The sequence below is a fragment of the Myripristis murdjan genome, chromosome 6 (genome assembly GCF_902150065.1).
Source record: "Myripristis murdjan chromosome 6, fMyrMur1.1, whole genome shotgun sequence".
Lineage (NCBI taxonomy): Eukaryota > Metazoa > Chordata > Actinopteri > Holocentriformes > Holocentridae > Myripristis > Myripristis murdjan.
In genome coordinates this window covers 26,461,157-26,488,754 of record NC_043985.1, presented here as the reverse complement: position 1 = coordinate 26,488,754, position 27,598 = coordinate 26,461,157, and the positions used below count along the sequence as shown (strand labels likewise).

At 42.3% G+C, this 27,598-nt stretch overlaps 1 protein-coding gene across 3 annotated transcripts in view; it reads left to right on the top strand.

Annotated features, from left to right (window-relative positions):
- The window catches only part of osbpl5 (oxysterol binding protein-like 5), a 54,764-nt gene that overhangs the window by 5,835 nt on the left and 21,331 nt on the right, over nt 1-27,598 (top strand). For 2 of the 3 annotated variants that reach the window (XM_030053018.1, XM_030053017.1), the window contains exon 3: nt 9,431-9,492. The gene's annotated coding sequence lies outside the window, so the exon portion shown is untranslated. Of the gene's footprint in view, nt 1-9,143; nt 9,163-9,430; nt 9,493-27,598 lie in introns of those variants that run through there. The other variant, XM_030053019.1, reaches the window with a different exon arrangement.

Below are 27,598 nucleotides of genomic sequence, written 5' to 3'. Positions count from 1 at the left end.
ACAGACGTTTCTTGCTAGAAAAGCAGTACACGTAGTACACAGTAAAGCTATTGAAACCAAGACTCAAAAGCTACATTTAACCATATACGGGAAACTGCAGTCTTGATCTTGCCTGTTGTTTTGTTGCTGTTTTCCTCTTTAAATGGAAATTCAAATTGTTGCCCTACTGCAGACTAAGATCCAAGCTCCACTGGAGCCACTGGACCTCAGCCATGGAGTGAAGGTTTCATTTAAAACCATCTGACCGTGTTATGGCCGTGTTGTGTGCAGCCAGAGAGTATCTGGTCTCAGGATTCACCCAGATCTTGACAGAGTGTCCTCGAGTCCACTTTTGCCACCGACGTCTGTCCAGTACTGGGAATTCATCTGGGCTCACCTGATGTGTGATGACCCAAGCCAAAACCTGCTAGCCTGCAACTCTTTAGTGTTCGAGTAATGTAAGATGAAAGATTATTCTCTTCAAATCACAACCATTTTCAGCTCGATAATGCAGATAATCAAATTTTGGCTTTGCAAAATTTGTTGTCACAAACATTTGTTGCATCCCAATTCTGTTCCCTTTGTGGCTGCAACTGATTATTATTTTCATTATTGATTATTAATCATTTTTCTATAAAATAGAGGTAATGAGTATTACAAATAACTAGAGTCCAATTTTTTACTTACTTACTTCTTTCAGCTACTCATGCAAGGGGTCGGCACAGCGCTTTTGATTTGGCATAGATTTTTTGTTGTTGTTGTTGTAGTTTTATCCAGGCTGCCGGATGCTCCTCCTGATGCAACCCTCCACATTTTATCCGGGCTTGGGACCAGCACTGGCTTGTGCACCCTCAGTGGCAGGGGAATTAACAAGGGTATTATTTCGTGATTATAATGATATAAATCAGATAAATACCAGCATTTGCATTTGTGAGGCTCTACTTTCTGCCTGAAACTATTTCTCCATTATCCAAATGATAATTGTCTAGTTTTGTTTCAGTTTTGTTTCTCTGTCTGTTATTGTCTCTCAGTCACGGTCAGGGTGTACACCTAAACCCCTGACACCTGACCTCTGACATTTGTTCCTAGCCTCCTCGTTTGGGTGAGATTAGCCTCTGTGTGTATTTATAGAACAGCTTTAAGATGCTAGATCCGCTGCTCTTCCCTTTACAGTGAATTGAAGCGAGTTCTCACAGCAGTGCCTCTGCAATCGATATCCACCTCTCACTCAGCCCTGGCTCAGTGTACAGGATGTGCTGTTCGCGTAAATGCTGCCTATTTTACTCGGGGCCTTGTGTTTGATCTTTTGTGGAAATTGCCGATGGAATCACAGAGTCTGAGTTTCATGAGGGAATTCAGACAAGTGTAAAGGACTGCATGATTTTAATGTTTTGTGGAAATTGTAGTAGAAATGGTTGTACCTTTGGTGTTTTGATTAGTTTATATCATGGAATTGTTATTTAAAACATGGCAGTGGTTTGTGGTGGAGGAGCTGTGTAAGTGGGATGCTGTGTGAGTATGTTGTGTGTTTGTGCTTATACACATAGGTAGGGATAATACACACGGTTTGTTGTATGATGGTAAACAGTAATCATAGGACTTCATGCTAATTATGTTTTTATATGGTGGGGTCAGGGTATGCGTCTGTGCTGTGCTCAGTATTCATCTGCATAATTTGTTTTTTTGTACACCTGCTCAGTAATCAAAGATGGTACAAATTGTTTACAAGTACAAGGCAATGGCTCATCTTTCCCAGGCACTTCTTAGCTGTCTGTAACCAGTTCTCACCGGTGATGTGTGTTACAGACTCTGCATAATTATGCACGCCAGTGTGAGTGTGTGCATCGTCATCTCGCTACTAATCCTGCTTGTTTACTTCTTGATTTATACAGAAGTTTAATGTCATAAAATTAAAGCACCATCTGTGACATAATATCCGTGAACATGATGATTAAAGACGATGGGCTCAATATCAAAGGATACAATATGTGGTAAACATATTATAAGTAAAGATATAGACAAAATATGGGATTGAAAGTAGTGTTGATTGTCAAGGAGGGTGTCTAGTATCTGGAAAATAAAGCTGGGAAAAAATCTTAAACCTGCAGAGAATATCATGGAATTTGGGTGATATTAAAGTGACTTTTGCGAAGCTCTATTCACTATATCCAGTCATTTAGAGTAAAATGTATAATCTTGTAGACTAATCCCTAAGAGAGATTTCTATTTCCTCCTTGGCTGAAACACTTAGGTCTATCCCTCCTCAACATTATGCTGCTGACAAGGCCACCATTTAAAGCACAGCTCATTGTAGGGTTTCCAAATTGTGATGCTAATGCAGTGTCTTATTAGACCCAACTCTGCTTAGTAATTATAGAAAATACAGAAACATTAACGATGGCTAAATGACTACCAAGCTCGTCTGACATCATCTGTTTTCTTCATCTGTTCCGAAAGCTGTTTCTCAGTCCGAGAGATTTTGTCCTGTCCCTGAAAATGATTGGCACTGTAGACACTCTGTGTCAGATGCTGATAATCTGCAGTTTTTAGGGCTAAGCTGCAGTTTCTGTGAGTTTACAAGAGCTTGTTGTCAATGTTTGACACACTTTCAACAGTTTTGATGCAGGGAGAGTGTCTTCTTAAGAAAAGAGGTATCTCTGAGAGGCTTGATTATGTCACAGTTTTAACATTAGGCTGTTTAAGCCTCTTTGGAGGGTCATCGTGGGACTAGGTGGGGTTGGCTCTCATTTTTGGATGCGATAACTCATATTATTCTGGTGCAATCATAAGGAATCACACTATCATTGGCTACTGAGTAACTGATCAAAGCTAACTGGAATTAATAGTGTAACATTACACCTTTCTGCCACTTTATTAAGTTAATTTAGTTTCCTACCCACCTTCTAGGGTCAGCATTGATGCTTGTGTGCGTTTGAGTCGGCATGTGGTGTCGGATTTTGAGGATCAAGTAAGTGTGTTAGATTACACTTAAGGGAAACTTGTGATATCCAAGCGTAACAGTCTTTGCCAACCTCCTCTCAGAAAAACAAGCATTGCCTTAACCCTCCAGATAGACCTCAGGTTTCACAGCAGGGACAGTTTCCACAGCATGGGCCTGTCACCTGACTACAGTCTTAGCACACGCACAGGCTAAACATAAGTATTACCTCATCTCCTCAACCATTAAGATAGGACTGCTTAGTCAACCTTTATGCCAAAATGTGATCCTTTTGTGGACACAGTGTGGCTGAGATTGTAGCATAATCTGACTGGTCTCTCCTGTATTCAGGAAAAATCAGGGAATTTAATAAATTATTGGGACAAGTCATGGAATGTCATGCAGTTTTGACAGCCTCCTTTCTCAAAATCTCAAAATTTAAAATGTATAGTAATACATTTTAAAAAGACCTCTGAATTTGGACTGTTTAAATTTTAGTCAAGGAAAAAGAGTCATTACATCCGTACAGGTCATGGAATTAAACATTTTAGTCATCCAAAGTCATGGAAAGGTCAGGGAATTCTACATTTACTCACACTAAGTGGTAACCCTGATCCTGATCCTCCTGATAGTTCCCATAAAACAAGGCTTGTCATGCTTTATTGGCTGCTGTGTTGAGTCTTGTGGGACTTGAGTGATAATACGTGATGCTTCTGCTAGTTTTTCATTTATATGCATCCAGGCAACTTTGAAGAAAACTTTGAGTATTATATCATTGAAAGTGGAAGTTTTTTAACCTTTATTTAACCAGGTTTGTCCCAGAGGGTTCTTTATGCTTTTGTTGGCAGAGTCATCTCTCATGCCGTCAGAGTTGATAGAGTACAGTTGAACCTCAGAGACCCCCGATGGGTGTCAATGCTTATGTATAAGAAAGAATCAAATCTCTGTAGTGGTAAACACCCTGCCTCACTCCTGTTTGTTCTGGACCTGAACTGTGATAAAGCTTCTTTGGAGTTCTGTCTGTCTTTTATATCTTAAATCACACTATCTATGGGCCTTGAAAGGTCTAAAATGCAGCAAACATGTTAGGTTTTAAATTCAGTTTAGGAGGTCTTAAGGTCTGTTCTCACTCCTTTTCTGATGAGAAATTACTCCTGTCATGCAGGTCTGCAGTTGTTTTTATTTTTAACTTGCATTAAAATGTCTTATAAGTCGTAAATGGAATTGGTCTGCAGCAGCTCCTGATTTAGTGATTGCAGCCTAATTCAAGAGCCCAATCACCCACTGATCAATTATGAAGATGACTTTCCATTCACATTTCTTTTTCATATTTTGGTGATTGTTGCTGGTCTCTGGGTTCACATGTACCAGAGAAGGCTAGTTTAATTATTAGACTTTGCTCAAAAGGGCAAAATATGCTCACAAAAGTCATGGCCAATATGAAACCCCTGTAAAGTAGTGGTTCGTCAATAGCAAATCTGCATGTTTAGGAATGCATTTCGACAGCAAGCTCTTTTGCCAGGGATACAAAACATAGGCCAAACAAAGTCAGGACAAATGAGAGATTTTTATTTTATTTTGACCTATAGCCAGCACATTTGGCTAGGGCTGCCAAAATTCAAATTTGAATGAATTTAAAATGACATGCCAATACATTGGAGTATATTCAAGAGCCCTCACTGTCTGCTGGATCGCAAGGCAAACTAACTACTTCATACAGTCTGTTGCACCCATGGGCTGTTTAGAAAAGAAATACGAATTTGAAACAGGTAATTACAGTTGGAACATAAACCTTTGTCCCAAAGTATAACGTTTTTGCAGGAACTAGTGCCACCTGAGCAACATATTTTATAAAAATCTGTTTAATCTTTTCTGAAGCATGAAGTTCAGAGACCATCATCATCATTATCATAATCATCATCTTCACTGACAACAACATTATGTATTGCGATGTATGGTCTGTTAAGACGGTTGCTGCTGACTCTTTGTCCCATGCTGCAGGTTCTCATAGAACAGCTGCCTGCCAGTTTTACTAACCCAGAATAAAACCTAATGGCACAGACACCGGGCCCCAGGGGAGGGACGACATGCAAAGAGCAATAATTAGTCTGTAAGGCATTTGAGAGCACTTACTGTTAAGTGCCCTTAGACCCAGCACCGTTCCAAAGAGCACTAATCTGCCGCCATTAGGAACCGCGAGTGCTCACTTTGTCTCGCCATGTCCCGGTCTTCTTTGCAGGTTGTTCTTTGCTCAAGGAGGGAGAATGATTAAGTCATCGCCTATTTGTCCCAGCAGTGTCCTGGCTTAGCTGGGCAAACAACCCTGTATATCCAAGGCACTGACTTTGACTTGTAAATATCGACCCACATTATCCACTTGGATTAGGGCCTATCAGATGCAGGACCAAATGAAGGACTTGGCCTAATCATTCACAAATTGAAAAGACTCACTTTCTAAACAAACCCCGACCTTCTCACAAGTGACTTTTGAAGGTCTTTGGACAACCGATGTCCGCCTTCACAAAAAGATTCTTGCTGCCTACTTTGGCCTTTCCTAAGTGATTGCATAAGGGTAAGTGGGCAGAAGGGCATAAATGGCGACAAGGACGGATGAAGAGGGAAGTGGAGAGGGCCGCTGATGAAATGCTTGAGTTTGAAAGGCTTTTTATAAGCAGAAGTAAGTCTGTAATAATTGCCTGGCCTCCACCATGGACTGTTTGGTGCTTTCCCCTCCTTTGCCACTCATCTAGTATTAACCACTGACTACCAACCACCTCATTATACCTGAATGTAAGATAATTGAAGTTAGATAAAAAATTGTGTGAGAGAAATAGACATTTTTCCTTGCCTCTAATTTCGCAAGCACTTTTTTAGCGTATATATATTCATAGGGTTGCAGGAATGGATTCCCACATCTGTGGTGACCTGGACAAGAAGGCAGTCTCAATTATAACTATACTAAAATTTGCTGTCTGTCAACAGGATATGCCAAAAATTAAGGAATAAATTTCCATAAAATTCAGTTGACAGATTTTTTTTGGGCCAAAGCACAGTTGGTTAGGCGTTGGTCCTGATCCAGATCTGGGATCAGGGGATTTTTTATAAACCAAAACAATGAAACTAACAGGTGTAGATCCTTGATTCCAGCTCCTCAGGGGATGTTTGCCGGGTCAAGAAAAATCAACTGCATTTTAAAATTAAGTGATAGGAGTGATATCTTTGTGTGTATGAAGTTGCTGGTTTGTTCAGCTGTTGGAGGGTATTTGCTCTCCGAGTGCCTTTTTAGATTATTTTATCTCAGTGTGCTACCAGAACAAACATGAAAGAGATGTTTGAAACCGAGGCATTTTGATGCGACAGGAGTCGTGCTGCAGCAGTTAATTTCCTCTCTTTGTTTTACTTACATGCCTATATTGTTGACTCATACAAGGAGCCCACATTTTAGGTCAGCTTGTGTTTCCATGTTGAAGCAATTTGAATGTAAAGCCATTTTGATACTATTAAATGTTTGATTGCATGGCTTTACCAGTTGGCTTTGACAAAGAAATAATTTTTCATTTTAAACTGTTGTGACCTTTCTGGTTTACTCAGAATGTAATCCTAATCAATCAAGCTTTAAATCAAGCTTTATTAAATCTGTTGTGGTTATCATCAAAATAGATCAAAATGAAAAAACAAAGGGAAAAAAAAAACATTGTGATAATGTCTTTGACCATGTTATCCATCCCAGTTGTTCCATGGGTGATTTAAGGAGTTTCAGATTATCCCACTCTTATAGATGCCTCTAGAGTTTCAAAGCGTAAGGTGTAAATGTAAAAGTGAGTGACAGTGACAGATATTCCCTGTTAAGCCAAAATAAGTGAAAGGAAGGAAATCAACAGGGAATAGTTGGGAAGGTAACTGGAGGTCAGAAAGAAAATGTAGAGATGGAAATAAGGCGACAGAGTAAAGAATCTAAATACAAGATCTGCAGACCGACAAACAGGTCTGTTTAAAATATAATAAAATATATGTAGATATTTCTATATGCAGTAACTTTATTTTATTACAGCCAGGCCTGGATCTCTTGGCTTCAACTGAGAATTAAATCCTATCTCAAATGTTCAGAAACCTACTTACTTTGCCTCTTAGTGTCCTATTATTGTAATCTGTCTCCGTTTTCAGCAGCTACTGTATATTCTTGCATGGCAGGGCCGCTTGTAGCCTAAACTTATTATTCATGTCCTTCCCATTGTTTCCGTCCATTGAGCCTCAGACCCAACTATAAATCAGTGGCGAGGATCAGGCCAGGGCTCTCTGATCTAAAACCCCTACTATGAATCACTCTTGGCTTTCTGGTAGGAAACTGTTGGCTTGCTCACAATAGTCTGATGTAATTGTTTTTTTTATTGTATGCTTCCAGAGGAGCATGAAGTGCATTGATTACAGTGCCGAATGTATGCATGTGGCACAATGTCACCCACCCAGAACTGTACAACTAGCCAGTGTTCCCCTTGATTAAATTTTATTAGTCCCATGGGCCTAATGATGATTTTTATAACATTAAATACTACAAATGTTATTGGACAGCATTGCGGAAGAAGGACAGAATGCAGTGCAGGTCATGAGCCGAATGTAAACTCGCAGCATCACAGTTACGTGGCATGCACTGTAGTCCATTGCACTGTGGGATGGCTCGGAGCCAAGCTGCTTCAGGATCTGGTCTGAGGAAATGTAGGACAAGCCTAGGCAGCTATTCCTAGGCATGACTCGGTCTATGTCAGAGTCATTTTGGGACCGAAGTGGTGCTGGAGTCCCTCCCTGAACACCACGTCACCTTCTGGATCCTGATGTCTTCCCTCTTCCTGGAAGATTCACTCTTTGTCCTGCACACACACACACACTTAGTCTCCTCGTCTCCCTCACAGTGCTGTATGGTTCTTTCTGCCCAGACTCCCTCTGTCTGTCTTCTCCTCCCCTCCTTCCCTTGCTCGCTCTCCATGCCTTTCTATTTTCTTCTCCTCTCTTTCTCTCTTTGGCTCCCGTCTCCTCCCCTGCTCCCTCCCTCTTTGTCTTTCTCCCCCAAGCGCTGTCAGCTCAGGGATTCTCTCTCAGTTCACTTCTTATTTAGGTTAGATGTACTCAAGTGTTATGGCCTGCTCCTTTGCTCTGCAGTGGGATTTAAAGGCACAGATTCTGCCCTCTGCTTCCCAGACCATTTCACACTCTTTGGTTTGCTATTAGCTATACTTGTTCAGTGATGGTCTTAAGGGTCCAGACTAAATCATCTTTAGAGCTGCTGTTGAATTATGTGCAAGATCTATAGGGTAAAGCTTTGGAAAGGTTAAGGGATTCAGGTGGAAACTGGTGATTAGTTTCTTTGTCAGTCAGTCAAGTTTTTTTTTTTTTTTTTTTTTTTTGCCTATGAAGGACTAATGAGGCAGTGACACATTTCCTTGCTGCATATTTCTAGTGAAAACACTCACCATATTCTCACACACAATCTTCTATTGTAAATATTTTGTGTTATCGAAGTAGTCATTGAATAGTCACAGAGTAAAAACCCTGAGTGGGTGCAGAAATTTCCCTGCAGCAAAACAGATGCAGTACTGAAATGTTAGGGTTTAGTGATTACAGTATTTGTGGAAGTGATTCCATTTCTGTTTGCAATGATATGAGTGCATTTGGTGTATATTAACGGTATGTGTGTGTGCATGTGTGTGTGTTTTTGTTTTTTGGATTTGTGGCTTATCACACATCCCAGCTGTTCCAGCGTGCATTGTTCTTCGCACAGGCAGGATTAAGCAGTATTCCATGGGAAAAAACAAAAGTGAGATGAGGACGGGACAGCGGAAACTGAATTTCAAGCAGGCAACAGCAGAACATATGTTACGCTATGCCCAATGATAATGAGTGTCACAATTTGTAATGAAAATGAGCAGGGGTTGCACTTAGAAGGGACATCACCCTACCCGCAGCAGTCAGCCTGCTCCTGCTCTTACTTCGGATTTTCCTGGATTTACCTCCAACTGGGGTGTGGGTTTGTTTGGTTTGAGAGCAGAGGTGCTCTAGGAGGAGTGTGTGTGTATGATTGGCTGTAACTGCAGCCCTAGATCCGTGTGTTGATTCTGTAAACACTGAATAGAATCCTGTTTCCTGTCCTTGAGGCGGCACTAAAATTGAGCACCATCAGTTATACTCATTGTCACTTTTAATGACTTTTCCAGGTCCTTATTATGCAGAAATTGGACTGGATTTAGAATAAGGTTCGGCCTGTTGTCCTAATCCTGCACAATTTGCAGTAGCAGTGATTGACTGACAGTTGTTGTGTGAGCACGTGGTAAACAGCCTGGAGATGTTAGCAGCTCGTTCAGGACGTGGACTGGGTGGGGTGTGGTGGGCTCCTCCCTCTAACTGCACAGGCTGTGGTGGTGTGACCAGGAGGAGCATGGGAAGGAGGGAGGGGGTTTGTGTGTTTGTACTACAGTACGTGAGTTAAAGCGAAACCTTACTCTCTGTTTTGTTTTCCTGCAGGTGAGACAGGCTGCTCCAACCAAGGCTTCTGGATGCGGTGTGTGCCGCGGCTCAGGTGAAAGGTAAGCTGAGCTCTCACCTGCCGGCCTGCACTAATGGTCTTAATAATGCACCAGCTCGGTTAAATGGACCAGATTTCCACTTCAAGTTAAGTTAATCAAATGGTTTGCATATGTCATTCACCTTTGGTAATCCCAGGTTACGACACACATGTAGTATGCATGCTGACATGGGGTGTGCTCATTTTCTGTTTGGGCATGTTGTCTCTCAGGTGTCAGTCTGCTTTCAAAATGACATAAGGCACATTGGTACCCCATCTTGCCAAGAGGGGTGACTCAGTTTTTGAGCAGGACAAGGAAATAGGGCATGTCCCTCAAGGTGTGTAGTACATTTACTTTCTATCTGTGCCAGGTTTTTATTTCACTCAAAGTGCATTTCCTCTCTCCTGCTATTTTGATCATGGAAATCAGTCAGGGCAGTAAAGCTCAGAATTGCACCCCTTTGATAACCATGTGATTTCCACGCCAGTGATTGCGTGGCTGCGTTGCAAAATCAGAGCTGAATGTAGCCAGGAAATCAGAGAACCAGTATGAGGGAACTGAGATCAGCAGGGTGTGTCAGATGCATTTGGGCTGGAAGGGAAGGAATGTTTGTGGCTGCTCAAGGACTACTGGCAGCAGACCGATACTTCAGAGAGAGGTACACAAATCTCTAAAACAGGCTGTTTGGCCAGAGTACATGTTCATTTTTCATACAGGGGTAGAGAATGTGTAATGACTAGTTACTATTTCTTCTTTCCAGTCTCCCATCATTACAGCAGAGGGTATTTTCATCTCTCCTGAAGTGTTCCAGGGTGTTTATCCATGTTGGTTAGTTGTATAAACAGTGCTGGAAATAGCCAGCTGTTCAGCACATCTGCTCTTTGGGTCTAAAGATGGAAACCAGGTGTTCTTATAACAGTAGAGGGCAAACTCAAATTAATCCATGAATTAAAGCTACTTGTACCTTTTTATATTCCAACCAAGCTGGCAGTACCCATTATTTTGCTCTGCTGTGTAACCCACGTTGGGGCAATTCACACCAGCCAATTGTTGGTGGAGCGGCCCATATGGAGCCCGTTCACACCAGACAACTGCATTTCCCACACTGCTCACCAGTGTCAGTGTCACTATCACTCTAGCTATCCATAAATTCTGTTCATCTGGCTTGCTGTTTAACTTGCTTCTCTTGGAGACAGAGGTGCCAGGTGTACATTTGTAAACAACAGAGGTTATGTGTGTTGTGCCATTACTTATAGGTCTTGAATACGGTTTGAGTGAAAAACGTTCACACCACATGTGATTAAGCTGCAAACGGCTATTTTATTGAAGGGTTTTACAGAAATAATATTCCTGCTGGTGTGGCGGAATGACAGAAAGCCAGGCACATTGCATGTTCTCTTGGTTTCTCAGGTCTGTCCTGGTTAAGTAAATGAGACATTGCTGCTTTGACATACTCCACAGCTTTCAAATGGTAGCAGGATATAGCTGTTCTGTGGTAGCTGTGAGAAAGTGCCAGTTGCCCGCTCGTATCAGTCAGGAAGTGTTTACTCTCAGCCTCGCCCAGGCTGGTTATCTTGGCATGTGAAGCAGTACGAACGGTTATGAGACTTAACAGCAAATTACACATTAACCAGGCAAAATGTCTCAACCTGTACTCTGAGGTCACACCCAGGCTACTATTGTCTCGTTTATGTCTGTCTGAACTCACGCACACACTCACACACAAACATACACACATGTACATAGTCACATTCGCATAGACTCTGGTTTACTGCAGTGTGGTCCTGCGATAAAGGTTATGAAAAGTTACTTCAGCTTTGTTTCTGTCAACTGACTTTGGTTACACAGTAATGGGTGATATAACCTGAGCTCCATATTAAAAACATATTGTCACTTTTGCCTCGGTAACAATAAAAGAAATTATGCCTTTTACCTTGGTGCACAAAGATCGCGTTCTCCATTAGTGCTGTTAGCTTTTGTCAAACTTGTATTCCCTGCCTGCTAATGCAAAACTGCATTGCTAGCTCTGTGCAGTTGTAACTAAAAAGAGTTAGTATCAATTATGATTCATTTATCATACCAGGTTATCCACTGTAGCAGCACCATGCAAATGAGCAACACACCCTCCTTTTAAACCCAGATTCATTGTTCAGTTTGCATGAAGGCAGGGTCATGCCACTGTATCTGTTCATATATGTCTTTTTTTCTGCGGTTTTAAGTTTATATAAAGACACCCCCTGATTTAATCCTCAGAGCGGGCAAGAAAAAATCTTGAAAGACCACTGAGAGGAGAGGTAGATAAAGCAGAACAGGTAATTTTCACTACTACAACTATAGGATTTAAGGTGTCGGCTCAGTCATCAGGTTTCGTATGGATCGTGTTGCAGCTTTAAATTAAAGGAACATTATTCATTGGAGGAACGCACTAATCAAACATTCCCGACGTGCAAAACTAAGTCAGTAAAAGATTCATTGTGTTGATTTTGATAAACTTTTGGTGTACTGCCCAGTTTTATCACAGTTCCTTGCCAGTCCTTTTTTCCATTTGTTTTTATTATTCCACTTAGTGCACATGTTAGAGTTCAGCATGTTCATGCACTTTGTGTCAGCAGATGGAAGATGGCTTAATTTCTGTCCACATGTCCAATCTATCACGTCAGCGCTGAATCACCCTTTGTTTGTCGTAATCATCCCACAACAGCCGTTTGAAGTCTCTACTTAGCTTGGGATTTGGTTTACAAAAGTTTAGAGTCAGGGAAGGCTGTCCTGATTCTGCGTACAGAAGCCCCACCAGCTCAACTTTGAACCTCTCTTTAATTGGATGAAAAAGGCACTTTGAGGTGCTGACTGAAAATCACACACAGTATCACAGTTTATTGCTTGCTCTTTGTCTCATGCATCTGATGGTCTTCAGTATCAGTTTCTGGGCCGTTTTTCTGATTTAACTTGTCTTCCTCTGTTGCAGTGAGGTCTCAATGCCAGCGCTTGTAGGAAATATTGAAATGTGATATTAGAGAGAGACATGGCAGCAATTTCCATATTTAGTATTTGTAAGAGCTTCATGCTTATCATTTTATCAACAGCATGCTTGATTTAGAATAATATAGCTGTGATGGTTTAAAATGCGCTGAGGTGAGTAATATCAGGCTATTACATGCATGGGTCATCCTCTGAATTAGCATATGCCTACATACTGAATGCTGGCCGAGAGCCAGGTCCTGAAATACTTGCCATGTGTTCACAATCTGACCTTGGAATAATGAAGCCAAAGGAAAAATAAATTTGGTGTGGGTGTCAGGGAGAATTCACTGAGGCCAGCTACTAAATTAATAGTATTTTTGCTACCAGGAATTTACCCTGGGTACTGTAGAACTGTGAAAACATTGGCCCCTTTTGATCAGCAAAGCACGGTGTAATTTAATGAGCCCTACACTGAGGCACCCAGAGTGGGATTTATGTTTATTCATTGTGTGTCTGATGGTTGGAGAGCAGCTTCATCCTTCTGTTTGTTTGATCTGAGAGTCACTCTGTGTATCAGTGACAGGAGCTAACCGGTAGAGTCTGTTTTGTTCCTTCAGAAACAGCATAATGACAGCAAAATTAACAGACCGCTTCACATTACATTGTTTTAAATTTTGTCATGGTTTCACTGTAGAGTTTTATATTTTACTGGTTAGCCGGGAGCGCTGTTCTCCAATTTGCACAGAAAGGACCAAATCTCCAACAGCTGAACCCTAAAAGTGATTAAAACATCTCATGTAATCACAGTAACACTCATACTAGAGTTACATTTTTTAAATGGACTGGAAAAAAAAACTCTAAAATGTTCTTGCTTTTCATATGTTCATTTGATTATATTAGTATGAATATACCTTAAATTTTTTATTTTTACTACCTTAGACTGCTGACATTTCTATATTTGCTATGCTTACTGCTTTTGTTGAAAGACTGGGAAATTTGTGATGTCAGGAGGGAGATGTTGCAGCCTGCAAGGAAGTCCCACATGTCCTACTTGCAACTATCAGTAGGTGGTCGATGTGAGCTGTTTTCCTCAGCAGGCAGTTCGTATTTACAGAAAATCCGATATTGCATGAATGCAGTAATAGAGTGCTTCCAAAGTGTGCATGCTGGCTAGCTTACACTAGCTAATATAACACATCAAATAGAGCAGTACTATATGCAAATTTCAGGTGATATCTACTCAGAAATCTGATGAAGACGTGTGCCCTTGCAGTGAGAGTCTCAGGAAAAAAGGAGGGTTTTTAACACCCATTGGGCTCAGCTGTTGAAGAGTGCCTTTGCCCTTGTTGTGTGTGATGGAAAAAAGAGCTCCTGGCAAACGGAAGGTACTTAAAGCTCTTGAGTGAAGTGAGTGACAGAATTTTGAACACAGCCGATCACCATGATGTATACAAAAAAACTTGGAAATGAAAACCCAGGTTGAAAATAACTGGAATTGGGGTTAAACTCTTGACGGCCAATCTCTGCCCTGATCAACCTTTCGGCAATGTTTAGACCTGCACACTACCAGCGCTGTAATTCTTGATTTTTGCGTTTGTGAGCATACTTGTTGAGGAAAAGCAAACTTGGTCTCTGCAGAGAGGTCCTTACTGTATGTTAACCCCCCTACCACCCTCCTTCCTCATCCATGATATTGAGTTGCAGGTCTATTTATTTGATTAGCACTCAAAGGCTTGCAGCCAAGACAAGCCTGTGTATCTGTCAGTGAAAAGCCTGTGAGCTGCTGCCAGCTTCTATTAAAGTGTCTGTCAGAATGGGATGGAGAGAGGGAGAGAGAAAGAGAGAGAGAACAGCAGTGACAGAGAGGATGGATGGGCTGCGGGAAGTGTGTGTGTTCACCCAAATCATATTGATTGCTGCCTTATCAGCACCAGTGGACAGGAGGTGAACAAAATGTAAGTGTGAGACAGTGGTAATGCTGGCAGCATCGGACAGATAGAGCCAGAGTGCCCTGAAGAGGAGACAGACACTAAATTTACCCTCCTAATGCACAACAAGTCAAGTAATCAGTTATATTTGCACTTGTCATTATTGCTCAGTTAACAGGGAATTTAACATTTTAAGGCGGCAAATCTTGCTCACTGCATCCCAGCTGACATCTCATTTGCTGTGTCGCAACGCTTGTTGCTGTGCATATTTGATTAGGATTAAAAGCAAGACAAGAACACGCTGGTCTGAAATCTGCCTTGACAGGATTGTAACTGGAGCACAGAGGCTGTTTAGCCACCGGATCGACAGAGAAAGCCCAGCCCACATTACATTACGTTTGTTTAGCTTGTGGGCTGGCTTGTGACACGACTATCAAATGACTACTTGGACAAAGGAGTGAACTTGCACTCTTACCGGGGATGACCCAATTACTTTCCACTACTTGTTTAAAAAATCATGAGAGGCTCTTGTTGTGCCATATCCGTTTATCTGGCTGTGTGTGAGAACATCCGGCAGGCCAGTAAGGCTGTGGATTGTCATCTTTCCTTTTGGGTGTTTTTCATGCAGTTTCTTCTTTGTCAGATAAGAGAGGCTGGCGGTTTACAGCAATGCCCTGAGGTCAGCTTGTACTTTTTCACAGTTCCTCCCTCTGAAAAAAGCCCCATGCTGAGATCAGAAGGTGGAGGACAGTAGCACAGTCTAGCTAGTCCTCTGAAGATTATCTCAGCTCCATTCTTGAGCAACATAAATACCGGTCAGTCGGTAAAAGCAATAAATGAAACCCTCCTGTTGGCAAACCTGACAGCGACCTGGTTAATGAGAATGGAGCCTAACTTGTAATTTTTTCCCATGCCTATAAAATTCTCAAGATAAGATAGTGATCAACCTGATGAAAACAGTAGTGTCTTGACCATGATCCAGGATGAAACTGAAGTTATAACATCACCATGAACTCGTGACCTACTTGCTTTTACCCTATTCCTTAAAAAAAAAAAAAAAAAAAGCCAGTACTCCATTAAAAGCTGGGTCTCCAATAATGGCCAGGGGTGTGGCCAACATGGACAAATAAAGGCTGGGTGCCAAATACTGTCTCTGTCAAACTGTATTTTAGAGTAACGTTCAAGTGCCACAAGATAACAGTGGCTGCAATTTAACATCCGTATGGAGCAAGTCATTGAATTCTCCACAACGCGGTCCTGCAAATATTTCACAATAAAAGCCTTGCTACGAAATGAAGGGACTCTTTCCACAGAAACATTAGAAGGCTTTTAATTTGAAACTGATACAGGAAGTGTTGAGTTTGTGTTAACAGCACAATGCAGTAACACAGCTTTAAGGACAAAGAGGAAAAAAAGGAGGCGTCATATGAAAATATGAGCAAATAGACTTAAGAGACAGAGGGAGTTAGAAATAAAGGCCTCTCTCAAATAAAAGCCTGCCTCCAGTGAAGGCCTGGTACCCTTGGCAGTTGAGGTAAATAAAGGTCCTGGCTACTGTTTGAGGAAATACAATATGTGAATACATTTTTACAACTCATATTAGCTTGCATTGTAGTTATGTGTTCATAGTATATTTATTAAGTTTTCTGAACACCCCAAGGTATTTTGGCTAACAGCCAGCTCATCAGTTGATCGACAGGTAAAATCATCAGGTGTGTGTTGCCAAGCATAGCAGAGACATACTAGCATCATACTAGCAGGACGAAGGGACTGATATGCTAAAAACTGAACAAATCCGAACAAAATTTTACAAAAGAAAGTGCAGTGACCTCTGACATATTTTACAGAGTCACGATTCTCTCATCTTCAGCAAGTAGCCATGGGTTACATGGGATCATTCAGCCTGAGGTGCCTTTTGAAATGATCTTAATGGGCTCCATGGAGGAAGCTAGCCTCTGCTTCCTGCTGGGTGGCTTTTTGCATGAGTGCCATTCATTGAAGTCATTTAACAGATGCTGTTGGAGCCAAACATATAATTTAGATAATTGTGGGGAACATGCATTCAGAGTTGTAAGTATGTTTTATGATTAATGGATGTTATATAAAGGCAAGAGCGCCTGTTTTCTTTACATTCATACAGAATGTAAATGGCACCTTACAGACACGTTGTCATCTGTTATCCCTGGCTTCACAGTCTTGCTTCTGTCCAGACAGGACAGGCAGCTTGCAGAAGTCTCCTGGCAGACATCTTGCTCCCAGCCCCACAATCCTCCTCTGTTTCCAGCAGCCAGACAGAAGAGCCCTGCCCTCACTACACTCACTCCCTCGAGGCCCGCACTTTACACAGCCCATAGCCTGCGCCGGCTTAATAAGACACAGGCTCATTTTCTCTTTCTTTTTCCTGTCTCTTGCTATCTCTCCTTCTCTGCAGCCTCCACAGCTTATTATTCCTTTTTCCGCCGTGGAGGGTTTCAGCTCTATAAAAAGGCCTTGTCATGATGTAACAGGGCCTTTAAATCGCCACAGAGACTGGAAATAGAGCAAGAGAGAAAATCTAATTTGCATAGCCCTTTATATATAATTCAGAATGCAGTGCGATAACTAAAATTGGCTGATGCATTGCTTTTTTGTGCCTCAACTTTTTCAGCCTTGGCAATAGAAATTGAGGAGTGGCATTTGGAGCTGAAGGCAGGGTAGATATGTCAGCACTGGGCTGCCTTTGCATGAACAAAGGCTTTGCTCTCCCATGAGAGGTGCAACTTCAATTTTTCACTTTTTTCCCACAAGACACTTAGTTTAAGAGGGTATCACTGAATTGCTAGTTCCTTAGATATAATCTTTTTTTTTTTTTTTAGGTTAAATGGAGTATAAATTTCAGATTGCTGTCAAACTCTGTGTTTTCAAAAACGTCACAAACACTGTGATCTTATGTGCCCGTTGTGTTATGTAGAGGAAATATCACACTCCATTTCCTTAACCATGGAAGGTTTTTTAGTAGCCTGTCTTCTTTACAGCAACATTTTGCCGTACTATCCTACCACTCCACATATTCATAGCTTGCAAATGCCTCATACAGACAGTCCTTTGTTGTTGACCATTGAGCTGCCGCTATTGCAATTGAAGAGTAAGTGCTTTGCTCAAGGGCACTTTGTCAGGAGTTAATTTGGGTGGAGAGGATATTACTCATTCACTTCTCCCAACCAGATTTTCCCAGCCAGCCAGAGACTCAGACAAGCATTTTTGGTGTTAAAAGCCCACTTCCCTTTGCCAGTTGTGAAAGAATGTCTAAAGAAAGGCTCCTTTTCATGCTACATTTAAGCTGTCACTTGGAGTGTCATCAAAATCTCCCTCCTCCAGTATTTGTCCTCCCATCCCATCGCTCATCCAGTTTTCCATCCATTTCTTCCCATCATTAGTGATGCCTTGGTGGAGCCATCCTAACAGACTGTGTGCTACACTGATTGAATGAGAGTGTATTGGGAGAATGGCAGCGGTGACCTTCACCCCTGACCCCCGAAACCATGTCAGCATTCACTTTAACAATCAGCCTGACAGTCATTAACACTGTTTTCAGGAAGCATTTAACACTCTTGAATGGTCTCAGATGTGGGCGATGTTTTGCTGTCACTGAATATGTAGCCTCAACTATTTGCTCTCTGATTAAAAGAAAATGAAATTCACACTAAAATGTTACTGTGAGAATGTTCTTAACTAGTCTGATGACCGAGTGGTCTGATCACACTGAATCACAACCAAGAAAACATCACATTTGAAAGCAGAACAGTATCCCTGCTGATGGCTAGATAAGGTGGGTGTCAGGGTGGCAGCAATTTGACCTTTTCTTTTTACATGACGATCTTCAAAAAGGTGACCCCACTATGTCCAAGATGCACTTTTCCAGTAGAAAACTGTTCTTTCTTTTGTGTTTATTTCCACAGTTTCAATTAATCATGCAACATGTTGTATGTCAGTATGTTCAGGTGGATCGAAATATGTCATGGTCAAAGCACTGCTCTTCTTTTTACGGGATGCCTCTTGGAAGTCATCAGTGTCACCGAGGCTATACTAGGCTATCCTGCTAACCACTTACCTAGTGAAGCAGGGCTCCGGTCAGGTGATGTTAAGTTGGCATATTCCCCAACTGTAATGTTAACTCTTGAGTGGGTCTTTTTATGAATCCAACATGATACCTTACCTTCAACCAAACATAGGTGAGCTTTTCAGTGTTAATTAATACTCCTGTGTCTCGTTGTGGGACAGAGGAGGTGTGTGGCTCAGGCTTGTTTTGGTTTTGTTCAGTCTCTGTCTGTTTCTGCTGCATGGACTCCAGGAACAACAGTTCACCAAGGAGCTGCATAAACAACATTTACTAAGATACCATTGACCACACTATTGTTTGCATTTGGGAGGTAGGACTTAGGATTGGTCAGTTAGGTGAAATTCTCAACGTATTTGGTGTCCAGAACACCACTGCTTGCATGTTGCATTTGCACATTTCCTAATCCCAGCAAACCCTCCTTGTCACTGTGCTAGTGTGTTCAGTCTGTTGTGGTTAAAGTTAGTTTTAGAAGTAATGATGTTGAAGGCAGCCAGAGTCAATAATCAAATATGACAGATAGTTGTCATTACATAATACTAGGCTGTCAACCTGCACAAAGCCCAAGAGGAACATTACTGGTGAGCTTGGCTTTTTTATTAGAAAGTATTGGACAGCTTCATTTAGATTCAGTGTTCCTACGCAGCGGATTGCAACTTGAATTTGACTCATCGCTCTGTTGGTTCTCCATGTTTTCTAGGCGGACACCTGATGGCATTCCTTCAGTCATTTCAATTAAGCAGCTCTCTGCATGAAGCCATCACACTGTTTACAGCTCATGTTTGCTTGCATATGCTAGCATCTCATTTGCTAGCATCTTCTCCAGCATGGTTATGTGTCAACTTTCCAGTCAGAGCTAGTAAAAATGTAGGTACTTAAAACAAGTATTTGTAATACGGTCAGAACTGAAAGGGAAGAGTTGCATTCAGCATTTCTTTGTAGTGACTGTGGCATCCAGGCTCTCTGGTAAGGAAACCAGTTGCATTATTGTGTCTAGTTTTTGGTCACCGCTAAGTTGCCTTGTCTGGTTCACACCCAGAATTGAGTCACTGAAGCTGTGTGATGTGTGCATACATGCGTGTATGTGCGTGTTGATGTGAACATGCCTACAGCAAGGGCGTCAGATGAGCGTCTCTAAAGCCGTCAGGTTCATTCCAAAGACACTGACAGAAGCCTGAATAGAGTGAAAGTGGCACTGAACTTTGGAGTGTCCTTGTGTGTCCTCGGGCAGAAAGAACAGTAAGAAAATAGAAGTGAGGGAGGCCGCATATCAGTACAAGCCAAAGTCATGGTCACAGCTTCTTATGGTACTGTAATGACTCGTTCCTATTAGGCGAGGTAACCATGTGTGACACTGAAATGAAAGAGAGTGGCATTACTGGGAGCTCCTCAGCCTTTTGCAAGTCAGTCTGAGTGGCTGTTGCTTATTGTTAATTGCCTAACTAAACACAGCCATGGTTGTGTGCTCCTGTCTTCTAAGTGTGTATTTGTGTGTACATGTACAAGCACACGTGTCTGCATATATGTGCTTGCTTGTATGTTTATGCATGCATGTGTAAACAAAGAGGTTATGCTAGGCAGCCCCCCAGGGTGCAGCGCCATGGCGGCGGCCTGGCCTGGCCTGGCCTGGCCTGCTTAACGCCCGCCCTCACAGACAGCCGCCCCGGGCCTGCATCCAACTGTACATACGGCTAACAAGCTCGTTCCATCTACCTGGTCAGACGGCTCCAGTGCACGACTCTGGACCACTTCTCTACATTTTAGAGATTAACAATGTTTTAGCCTCAAGTCACCCAAAAGATAGAAGTGTTGTGTAGTGCTTAAATGATCAGTCAATTAATTGGTGGGCTGACAGAAAATGTACATAATTTTGATAATTGACCAGTCGTTACAGGCATTTATCCAGTAAAAATAAAGTAAAATATCATTTACTAGGTTAAGGTTCGCTTGTCTTCCTTTGATTTAAATTGTTGATTTTTTTTTTTTTTTCTGGGCTGCCAATCAGACAAAGTAAACAGTTTCAAGATCTCACTTTGGGCTCTGGTAATTTGTAGGCATTTGTCAATATTTTGTTAACATTTTATAAATGAGATTTCAGATCAGTTAATTTAAAAAATGGATAAATTAATCAAGAGTGACAAGAGTTGATAGAGGCAGCTGTAGCGGTGATTGTCTTTGTTACTTTGTCATTTAGGCGTGGGTGTCAGTGGTTAAAGCAAGTCAGTGCATGGATGGATTGTTGTACCTGGAATAATACTGTATCCTGCAGCCTTGAAAGGTGTAACGTAATAACAACCACAGCAAATCTTATCGAGGAAGAGTTTCATTACTGCTGCATGAAGTGAGCCCAGAGTGTGAACTTTGAAAAGTGGATGGCGGTGGTCTTACTTAGCTTGAACTTTCAGAGCTTAGCTCAGACCAACTGCTGGGCTCATTTCTCACCCTCCCTGCAGGGAGTTTCAGGTCTCATTTTCAGGCTGTGTTTACCTTGCTTTTTCCCCATCGCCTCTGACAGAAGCCTCTGTTCTCAGAATTGGGCTGTGTGTACCAAGGGTTAGGGCCTACTGCCAGTCTAACCTGAGGATCACAACAATGGAGGCATTCTGCCCAATTAGCCTTCAGTTGCCTGTCAGTGCTGTGCCCCTGGATGTCTTTGGTAGAGGTATGGGGGAGAATAGAAAGAGACCTGCACCCTCTCTGATTACTGCCATCTTTCTCTCCCCAGCTGGCTTATAATCAGAGAGCTTCTTCTCTTTTAGAACAGGATCAGATATTTTCTGGAGAAGAGGATGTTTTTATGTACTGTATGCCTGTGGAGGTGTGTGAGGGGAGAGGATGGTTTTTGTTGTTAAGTGACATCTTGAGTTATCAGAGGGTCAGTTCATTGAGCTACAGAGACGAATTACATGTAGATACAACATCAAAGTATTACAGGTAGGCAAGAGACAAATTATATATAAGTTCACAGTCAACAGTGAGCTGTTGAAATAGAACTGACCTGTGGAGTTTGGATGATCAGATGGGTAGAGGGAAATGGAAATGAAATGAGGCAGTGAAACACAGTGTGGTGGTGGTGTTGCTGCAGCATTAGGGAGGGGCATGCTGGGTGGAGCAGGATGGAAATAGTGCAGAGATAGGCATTGCAGGGGGATAGTGAAGGGTTAGAGGTGATGAGGAGGCCTGCAAGGCCACAGAGGGGATTAGGGTTTGCATGGCTTGCTATAATAAGGCAGACAGAGAGCCAGTTGGGGGCAGGACAGGAAGGACCACTGCAGTCTGTCACAACAGGGGAGTTTCCTATTTTAAGTGACATCAAAGCTGAAGTTTGGCTGGAAGGCATTTCCCCAAAATATACCTGCACTCCTAGCAGGGTTCAGGATAGAGCAACCAAACCACACAACCTACCACAACCTGCCAAAAACTAGACTCCTGTGTGCATATGTGTGTGTGTTTTTTTTTTTTAATGCAGTAAAAATGTGGAATTATTTGACCATGTGTCCTTTTAGAAAGAGCATAATTACACCTGGCCTTTGCTTTGTTTTTGTTTTTTTTTTCTTTTCTTGACTGTGTTTACACAATAGCTTAATGGTTTACTGAGAGGTTAGAGGTTACATGATAATTTTATTGAAAAAAACAGTGCAAGGTGGATGTTAAGATAGACAGTATTAGTCTAATCTTGCAGCACCAGTATAAAGGCCTGAATTATGAATGCAAATGGAAATGGAACAATTGCCTGCACATCCAGCCTCCTTGGCGTACGTGTGCTTATGGTGGATGTCGTCATTGGTCTCCTGTGTGTATGTGTGTGTGTGTGTGTGTTTGTCTGAGTGTATTCCATTAAGAGGATGTTTACTGTATTCACTGTAGCGTTGCAATAAGCTGTCTGTCTGTCTGCCGTTGCTGTGCACTTTGCTGATGCGTAGACTTGGCAACAGTCCATTAGTGTGCTTATGTGGTTGACCGAAGCTCCGCCTCGTGCAGAATCTAGGCCATATGACCATCCGTTAATCCTGTTGTCGTTGGAGATGGAGGTTAGGGGGATCGGCGACGTTCAAGGAAGAGTAGATGGAGTCGGACTTAATCTGTGCCGTCATATTAGGAACAGCTGGCTTGGCGCTGGCTCTCAGTAGAGCAGTTCTCCCACACGCTGTTACATATGCTGGACAAACAGTACAGGGCGTGCATGTAAACATACATGTAAACATACACGTACACACAGCGCAGAGTTTGGGAGTCAAGGTCACACGTGTTGGGTTGTCCCTCATCTAGTGTCACTCATTATTGGCCAGCACTGATTGTTACACCGAGTGAATATTGGCCTGAGGTGCAACAACATTTTATTCTGTCTTAATCCAGTATTTAATGTGTTTATTGAATCCATTTTTAAACCTGTTTATGTACTTTGCTGTGGAGAAATAGAAATGGACAGAGAAAATTTAGTCGATATGAGTGTGACACATTACATACATTTACCCAATTTCCACTTGAGGATCAATAAAGTATTTCTGATTCTGATTCTGTTGTATTCTTGTTGAATTTTGAGTGTTTCCTCGTTCTTGTCGATCCGCCATGCTGACCAACACACTGGGAAGTGGAGACTGGTGAGGCAACACTATCAACAGGGAATAGGGTGGATTCAGTAAGACGATTCATTTGACTTAGTTTCCCAGTTTATTACCCAAGTCTTTTGTATGTGTGTGTTTGTGTGTGCGTGTGTGTGTCAGATTACAAAGCACAAATTTTAATGTGAAACGTAGGCTAATTCAGAGTACGTAAATCTGATGTGACAGTTTCTTCCTGAAATAGAACTAGTGTTAACAGATGTAACGTCACTGTGATGTAGGATTAATGGACACTAAAACAAAAGTAGGCTTCCTTTCAACATGAGACTGAATACCCCAGCATTTCTCGCCTGACGCAGATTCTCAGGTCACTATCAGCGTGCACATCTGCACCCTGGCACCTGTCTGTCAGATTGTGTGCTACTTTGAGCAGTCAATTATATAAACATTGTGCAGCTCACAACATGTCAACATGTTCCCTCCCAGACACCGGTCCTCACGTCTCCCCTTCCTCCTGCTCCCGTGTGGTCTAATCATTAATAAAAAGCAGCAGGCCCCATGTGACAACAAGATAAGTGCTTACACATCGACAGGGTAACTGCGAGTCAAACCCTTTTGTGTTTTTTTCCGCTCCCCGTCACTCATAGTTCAAGGTTATTGTAGGACACAAGAATGTTTGTGTTATCAACTGGCCAGCTCTTGCCACGTCTGTTATCTTTTCCACAGGTAGTTCTTTATAAGTCCATAGCCCTCGGTAAATATTAGCCTAGCGCCTGTGTAGCATAGCCATGGAGAAGAAAAGGAGGTTAATGTTAGCCGAGCCTGGCATGCAGTAGGTGCAAAACTGTGCAGTACGAGTGGTGAGAGTTGAGGTTTAGCGCTATCGCAGGTTGTTTTTCTGTGTTAAGGAAAGGTCAGTGAAAGGGTGGAATGGCTGCGTCAGTGCAGAAATACTCTCTGCTTTTGTGGTTTATTGTCAAGCAAGCACAGTAATGCCTCCCTTTTTCTCTTAAACAAATGTGTAGCCTACACTGGAAATGTTTCTCTCACCTTTTCTGCACTCTGAAGATATAAAAAGACATGACTTGAAGGAAGTGAGCATGAGACCTAACCCTAACCCTTTTGGGAGGATGCCCATCACCATGGGTGGCATTTTCACTCCTCATACGCACTCTTACCTTCGCACGCCAGGAAACACATCAGTGTGAATAATCTATTTCTGGCTTGTTATCTGAATTTATTATTATTGCCAGGTTAACTGGTCCCAGTGGTATTTTTTGACTGTCCTTTGCAGTTGCTGATGTCCAGTCATGTGCCCCCGCTCCTCCCCCCGCCTCCTCAGCACCTTCTCTGTTACATACACTCTGTGTCTACTGTTACTGCTGGAAAGGTCATTGCAGCACTTCTTGAGATCAAAGCAAAGACAAGCACAATCTCCTGATTTATTTGCTTTGGAATAACTGCAGTGTGTTTTCATTTAAGGTCTCAGATGCTCTCATCTTGACCTTTTGTCTGTAAAGTCTCTCTCCAGTGGGAAAGGCTCTGCATTGTTTAATCAAATTATGGCTCCTTCTATTTTCAGGTATCACTGAGGATAATGTTGCATGAGCGTGTTCTGCATGATGCAAACAACAAAGAGTTTCGCATCTGCCAGTATTTTAAGACATTATTTGTCTATATCAACTATAGACTACATGCAGTTGTATTGCATGAAGCAGCTTGACTTGATAAATCCATGTAAATTGCATTACTTGAAATGGTTACAAATTTCCATGGATCATGTTGGTATTTTTTTTTTAACATGGGCCCTATTTCCCCCTCCTTTTGGGGCCCAAATGACTGATAGGGACAGAAATTTTTGGAATTGGTCCAGTATTGAGCAAGAACTCTTCAGCTGGCATCTGCAAAACAGGCTGCAATGTAATCACATATGTCAAATTATGTCCACTAAAAGTGCTTGTTTTGCCACTGACAGGCTCAGGTTGTTATTACAAGTGTCTGACAACATGATGGAGAGGATCCTTACAGAGATAAACGTGTGCACCACCTTAACAGAAGTCCAGCTGAAGGACAAGTGAGAGTTGGAGAGAGGAGTCACTGAGAAGAGTTTGCTGCCTTCTTTTGTGCAGCAGAGATGCCATGGCTTACAAATCGTACTCTCCAGACATAAGAAAATATGGTTGTTCAACACAGAGTCAGACCCCAGGAAAAATGACACCATCATTTTAATAGTTTGCTGAATATTTGAAAACTAAAACTATACTGCAAAAATGATAGTTGATGCTAAATTTGTGAGTCATGTTGCAGTCACAGTATCAGCATTATTCAGCACTAAGACCAATATGTGTCAACTAATTTGATTTACCATCATACTGTATTAATCAGTGATGAAGTGCAGCACCATAGACATTTATTAATAGAAAAAAGTTATGAATTTCTACTTCAAATCAGACTATCACCATGATCTAATGATTCACAGTTAACTAGGGTGTTGTTTGTGCAGACTTGCTCCGTGTAGAATAAACTCCAGGCGGACTGGCACAAGTGAAACATTGGACAAAGTTGCGCAAGATGAGCTCTGATGAAGCAGTCGATGCACACTTCTGTTTTCTATTTCCTTACAGGACAGCTTGTGTTACTCGGGCCTCCCACAGACTGAAGCTACAGTAGTCAGTCATTTAGTTTCATATTATGTTACTTTGACCCTTGGCTGAGACTGGGAACCCCACAGCACTGAATGCCCTGCAGCCAGCCATCCTGCTCCTTCCTAAGACACCAACTCTGTTCTCTTGTATTGTGACAGATGGACACACATGATCACAAACACACACACGCACACCTACATACAAGTGAGCGAATGAATATGCTGCTTTTCTTGTCATTCACACTGACTATCCCTGGTCCTGATGCATCCTAATGTTCCCAGCACCCACCTGTAGGCTCTAGCTCACACCACACTGCAGGCATGTGTGTGTGTTTATGCCTTTGTGTGTGTGTGTGTGTGTGCCTGCTTCATCACTGCAGCTGGGATTCTCCGGTTGGAGTGGTGAGCGTTTCCTCTCTCCTGTGAAGCTACAGCCTGTGTAATCCTCCCTCCAGCCTGCAGCAGAAGCGAAGCAGGCGCACACACGCCATCACGTATGCTCAATTTCATGCACACGCCGCTAAACACACACACAGACATGGACTCTCACACATGTCCATCTGGCAGGCGTGACGCACATACATCGAGCATGCATGGATGCCACACCCATGCGAGTAGGAGACTAAAGTAACATTCTCATACACCCAGTAGTCGCTTTCTCCCAGCAAATCCCGCCCTGCAGCTGTGAGGACCGGCTGTGATTGGTTTGTCATGTCAGTCAGCATATCTGCCCACGATACGCTGGCCCTCCCTGGGGGCTGGAACTGTAAGTGGTATTAATTTTGTGTGTGTGTGTGTGTGTGTGTGTGTGTGTGTGTGTGTTTGCCAGTACGTTGTGGTGATTGTGCCACTCAAAACTAGAAGCTCTTTTACATGCAGTCTGCATCCCACCCGGGGTTCACAGCACTGTGCTACACATGAACACACGCACTGCAGCATTGGAATGCTATTTATAGACCAACCCAACAAGGACGGTTCAGGCTTCTTTTTGGGAAGACTGAATTCACCTTCCCTCCCTCCCCCTCTCCTTCCCTCTCTCTCTCTCTCTCTCTCCCCCTCTCTCTCTCTCTCTCTGTCTTTCTCTCCAATCTCTTCTGTTCTTAGCTCTCTGGAAAAAAAAAAACCCACAAAAAAACCAAAACAAAACAAAGGAGGACAGGGTGAGATGAAGAGGAGAATGGATGGCAAGATTAGAAATAAGGAGGCAGTCAGGAGGTTGAGAGAATGAGTCACAGAGGCAGGATAGGGAGTGGTATGCTGAGAAAGCAGGGAAGGGATACTTGAGTGTGTGTGTGTGTGTGTGTGTGTGTGTGTGTGTGTGTGTGTGTTTTACATGTGTCTGTTTGTATGAGAGGTTACATCAGGTATTACTGATCTATTCCAAGACACTGCTAGAATAATGTATGTTCCCTCCCTTTAAATTGAAAGTGGCTGACCTCCTCATAGTGCAGTCTTCTCTTTATTTCTTTCTCTCTCACACGTACGCACTCATACTCAGCGGTGTTCAGTAATGCTCTTACACTGTCACTGACATACAGGGAAGACTGCTGTCTGATACAAGGATTAAAGTACTCCCTCCCACCACTTAGATGTGATTTCAATTTTTTTAATGTGCTTTGCTGAATGAGAAAGGCATTGTCTACCTCCAGCTTACCGATCACCCGGGTACACTCTGATCACTTAGCAATACAGTATGTGCGCAGGATTTTGCAACATGCAGTATTGACATCCTGAAACGGTGTAGTCACGGCCGAAAAATGTGGGAGAGTTTAAAAATGAATCAGTTTGTGAGAAGACTGTCCATGAATGAGTGTTTATGTAACACACTGTTCCTGGATGTTGCAGCCCAGGATTGGTAGGCGAGACTGCTGTGTGTAGGCTGGGAGTCAGAAGGTCTAGCCTGACTATATCTGTTTCTTCTCCCAAGGAAAATGGA